Consider the following 5,674-nt stretch of genomic DNA (forward strand, 5'->3'; position numbering starts at 1 on the left):
TCTTCTTCTTCTTCTTCTTCTTCTTCTTCTTCTTCTTCTTCTTCCTCCTCTTCCTCCTCCTCCTCCTCCTTCTTTTTCTTCTTTCTGACTTAGTGACAAATACCCAACTTCTAGCCCTCTAGCCTAGGGAGCCTGTATCTGAAAGGTATGTTTGAAGCAATAATCAGTCATAAACTGATTCTTTATCTCAGTCTACAAATGGAGAATGTTTCTCGCTGTCTCCAGCCATGTGTTAATGGTTTCTCTGAGGTCACCTGTACAGATAGATCTTTTGAATTTCACTGGGAACACATGTGGTTTTAAGCTAGATGTTAATTGGAAACATTTATAGTGTCAAACGTTTGATTAATGCTCTGGGTTTTAATTGAAAGGAATAGCATTTCTTAAATCAACTTTTCACAGTAACATTTTTTTTTAAGTTTCCTAGAATAGATGAAACATTTATTTGAAAACTGAGTGATATTTTTTTAAAAAAATCCTCATCACTTAGTATTGATTGTTCATCACCCTTTTTAAAGAAATATTTTGGGGGCAATTACTAGTCAATTAATAGTAAAAGAAAATAAATAAATCAGATGCCAGTAAATGCAATACTGCTTTTGGAGGCTGACGGCCAGTTACAATTCAGAAACATGCTGAAGATGGTTGCAGCCTGCTGCTGACTGGTTGGTGTAACACCCAACACTCCATTCGCTTCACCCTTTGGATGAAATGGTCTCGGGAAGGGAAGCTATTCCACAGTGAGAGTTGTCTGTGTGGCCAGGACGCTCTAACCTGAAACAATTAGGATGTGGTTTGGGGACTGAGCTTGGGTAATATTCTCCAGGTGTGAGAGTCCAAGGTGGGACTCAGTGGAGTTCAGAAGAAGGTGCATTTTGACTTTAATGTTTGTTCAGAAGGAACCAAATGGGGTCTCCAGATGGTGCTCCGTAGACATACGTGAGCATCGCAATAAATCACATGCCAGTGACATGGCAATTACCCCTCCCTGTCAGGTGCTCCCGAGGCACCCAGGCACTCTCTCAGGTGTTCAGAAACCATGATGTGCCATCTCTGGGGCCTGGAGGGGGACACACCTTTCGCTTTCCCTGTCAGCAGGGCCCATAATAGGTGCAAGATGTAACCTGGCGCTGAGGTGTCGTCCCCTCTGCCACCGCTCTCAGGGTTGTAGGAAAGAATCCAAACAAGCAAATTAATAAATACATGTAGTGTTACAAGTCCACATCCACAAATTGACACAGTTTGAAAAGGGAAGAATTCCTATGCCCATTAGGCCTTTGGTTTTCATAGCACCAAACCACTTGCTTTCCACTGCTTCCCACTGAACCACCTACCTGATAGGGTGTTTTGGAAACATTTACTCCTCACTCCTTTGTTCATTCCATGTATATGTATTTCAACAACCCTCAACCCTGAGTGATGCATAAACCTCTTAAAATTTGTAGGAATCTGTCCATAGACACACTCGGAGATGCATGGACATTTGCTTGGGAAACACTGACTTAAGAATTTAAGATCATATTCTATGAAAATGTCTTACAATGAGGAATAATCAATGCAAAATAGAAATAAATGTTTTCTAATACTTATACAGAATTAAAAACACAAAATTTCTCTAAAACTTTCTTAAACTTGAGAAACTACTGTTGTATTAGATACTTCCTCTGTGTCCTATCCCATATCAGCCCTAGGCCCCAGCGTATCACCTGCATCCTCCTGAAGGCTGGGCATGGTCTGTCTGTGGGTCAGCCGAGTGGGACTGCATGGTTTCACTCCATTGTACACACTCAAAGCTGATCTGAAAGATTCTGGAAACAATGGAAAGGACATTTCTTAGTTATAGGTTTAGTTATTTTATTTTAGTTTAGTTTCTTAGTTATAGGTTTAGTTTAGTTTAGTTTAGTTTAGTTTAGTTTCCTGTGGCTGCTGCAACAAATGACCACAAACTTGGAGTCTTAAAACAACACAGAAACATTATTTTACAGTTCTGGAGGTCAGAAGGCCAAAATCTGTTCCACTGGGCAAATGTCAGCAGGGCTGGTTCTCCCTGGAGCCTCCAGGGGAATCTGTTCTCATGCTTTTCTCAACTCCTGGAGTCCCCGTCCATTATCTTCTGATCCCTTCTTCATATTATCAACCTCTTGCTTTCCTCATTTTATCTTTACTTCGCTCTGGTCTCCTTCACCCCTTATACGGGCTCCCATGGTAATACTGGGCCCACTAGGATAACACGTCTCAAGATCCTTAAGTGAATGCTCTCTGTAAAGTCTCTTTTTCTACTAAAGGTAAAATTCACAGATTCTGGGAATTAGGATGGAAATATATTGGGGCCACTATTCAGCCCACCACCATCCCTTTGGATCCAAATATCTTGATCCAGTCCTGGCCCCCTCACACCAGGGTTCGTGTCATCAACCATGTATCTCAACTCCACTTTGATATCACTTCATCTCCTCTCCCCCTAAAATCTGCTCCGTAGGCCAAATTTTCTTTCTCTTGGAACAATGCTGTCATTCTACCTTTCACACAATCTTGAAATCTTAGTGTTATTCAAAAACTACATATACTTTCTTTATCCCCTATGTGTTCTCTGCTGCCTGTGACCCAATACTTTGCCTCTGAAATGCCTCCCTTTGCTCATTCCAGCCACTACCAAACTCTCTCCACAACAGTCAAGTGACCTGGTAAGACTTGGATAACATTTTTAGTTAGATTTGTATATCTTTAAACAAGTGTGCTTTTTATTTAAGTTGGTAGAACCCAGAATAGAATAAAATTTAGAGCGAAAATTTTGCATGAAAATTGGCCGTCTCTGTGAGAAAGCCTCAGTGAAAAATGTTGGGGTCTTTCCAATGACTCCATCACTAATTCTACAATTTCATTTTTCTTCTAAAATGCCTATATGTCAAACAGATACTGTTCTCAGCTTCAGAGCTTCTGCACAAGAGGCATATGGCCACTGTCCGTGGCTGCTGGGCCAGCAATCCCTGGAAACTTCCTCTGTTCCTATCCAGTGTGTCCATCACGAGGAGGGGTCCTTGCCTCCTCCTCTCCTTTTATTCACCTACACAAAACTCAGTTCCACTTCCCTCCTCTTGGCAGAGAGTTTTATCTCCATTATTTAGAAAAAGCAGCCTAGAATATTTTTTTTCCAAACAGCCTTGCTCTTAACGTCTCTAAGACGCCCCATGCTGCAAGACCTTGCTGACCCACCCACAGAGCCCTCAGAAACCAGCATCAGGCATGCGGTCATAGCATGTGAGCTTTCGATTTCTTGGTTGAGTGGCTTGTCTCTTCCCTAACGTTGGAAATCTTTTTAAGAAGCGGGACTATGACAACACATGGCAAATACTATTACATACATAATAAAACTAAACTGAAGCATGCGTGCTTATAAAAATTAAAATCCATGTTGGTAAGGAAGTGATCTCAGAATTTAACTAAATTTTTACTAGCCATTAGAAAACCACATTTTGTAAGTAATGAATACTTACACAAAGTCAGTAATTCTTACTTTTCTGAGCATGTAATTCACTGAGCTATCCATCTTTCTGGCGTTTGGTAAACTTAGCTCACTGCTGATCTCCTAATCCAGCTGTGGCTTCACAAGAATAGTGTACAACACAAATAATGAATTCCTGTCTCTATCTCACATACAGAAAGAAAACTATGCCTTTGTTTATTCATTTAATACCTAAGAATATACTGTGAATTTCTGCTGCGCCACCTCCAGAATTTACTCTTCATATGAATTCACACTGAACCACCTGTAAATGTTAGTTTTGAAAATGCAGCTTCAAGTGCATCTCAGGATAGATTTCTATCTAAGAATGTGTTTGTGTGTCAGGAGGAGGTAGCACACCTAATCTAATGCTTTGCTGATTTAGGTTGTTTGGTCTTCTCTATAGTTGCCTGAAGTGTTAGGACAACAGAAATTACAGAGGCTTGGAGCTGTCCTCCCTTCCAAAATTCCTGTTATTAAACTCATTGATAGTTTTTTAAAATCTTATAGACTTTCAAATGGTATAATATATGGAAACTTCTCTATAATGAGGAATAAGAATAACCTCACCTATATGTCCCCCTTTACCAGTAAGCAGGTTTCTCCTCCTGTACCGGGTCATCCAATTGAGCCATTTAGCCTACTGTCCCCATGAAGGAGTTGTGAGGTAGAGAAAGCCCCATTTTACAGAAAGTAGGAGTCCTGCTGCTTCTAGTCTAGAGGAATATGGGAAAGAAAAGAGCAACTGAGGTAGGGTAAGGAGAGCAGACAGAAAGGCTCTCCTCCACACCCATGGGGGCTGATTCTTAAGGAGAGGAGGTTGTAGGAATGTCCATATAAGTGTGGGGAGCCCTGGCAGGTCAAGACTGGTGGCTTGCTTTCCCAGTTGTGCCCTGGAGAAGACCATACACTTCTAGGTGAAAGGTCACCAATGGTGTATCATTGATGGATGGAGACAATTAGACAAATGAACTTGAGCCAAATTGATTGTGACCCATGTCCTAAATATGGTGGGCAGTGCATACAGAAGTTTCTTCATTCCCAATAATAGTACCAAGGTCCTTAAAGGATCAGGGGATTGATGTCCAGTCAGATTTGAAGTGGAGATACAGAATATTGGGAATCAGTTACCAGAGATAAAGAACCAAGATCATGGACTACAGCCATGGGTACCTATGAGCTACTTCAAATGGTCAACACTCTGCAATAGACTAACCTTCAAGTGCAAGTTCAACACATGGTCTGAGGCCCCTCCCCCCATTGCCATGAGGTTGTGTAAGTCCCCCCTATACATGGGGAGAAATGGGTGGGGGAAGATATGGGAGAATGAATATCTATGCCCAAAAGACCTAAAAGGTATAAAAGGCCTTTTAAGTCCCCAAATTCTGAAATATGAATGAATAGGTTTCCATATCACCCTCTGACTATAGCCAATATACAGCATAGAGGATCTTATTAGAAATATTCTACCAGTTACAGGGAGGGGGGGGGGAAGACTGCACTTTTAACATATTTGAGTAGTGAAGTTTTAAAAGTTTCTACCCCTGTACACACACGCAAGGTTTTATTTATGGCATTATTCACTCCCAATATCAAAATGGTGTACATCATATATACATGTTTAATAAATATTTGTGAAATGGCTCAGTAAATTCCATCATTGATTCAGTGGTGCTAGTGTTATTGAGACAATCAATGCCAACAGCACACACTCCTTCCTCTTTTTCTCATCAGAAGCAAGAGCTTATGATCAGAGAGAGCCTGGACATGATTCTGGTAACGTTCTCCATGAAATGCATGTATACGTTATCTTCATTATTTCTGATTTCCCCCTTTGAGTTCTCAGTTCCAAGGAGGTATGCAAAATAAGAACACATAAGTTCAAAACTCAGTTATGGAGGACAGATGAGATTTGCAGTAGCAATCTTACCCCTAGGAACTGCCTGCCTATGAGAACCAATGGGAACAGCTCTTACAAGGAACCATAAATGCCTAAGAGAATTGCCTGGGATCAGTTCCTTGTCAAGTGGGCATGTTGGAACCATCACCCATAAATGTAAAGTCCAAATAAATGACTTACAATAGCATGTATAGTTCTCCAAAACAAGGACTGTGCTCTCATTAAGAGCATTCAGTAAAAAGAATTCTCTCTCTCTCTCTCTCTCTCTCTCT

This window comes from Myotis davidii, unplaced genomic scaffold (assembly GCF_000327345.1).
Source record: "Myotis davidii unplaced genomic scaffold, ASM32734v1 scaffold398, whole genome shotgun sequence".
Classification (NCBI taxonomy): Eukaryota; Metazoa; Chordata; class Mammalia; order Chiroptera; family Vespertilionidae; genus Myotis; species Myotis davidii.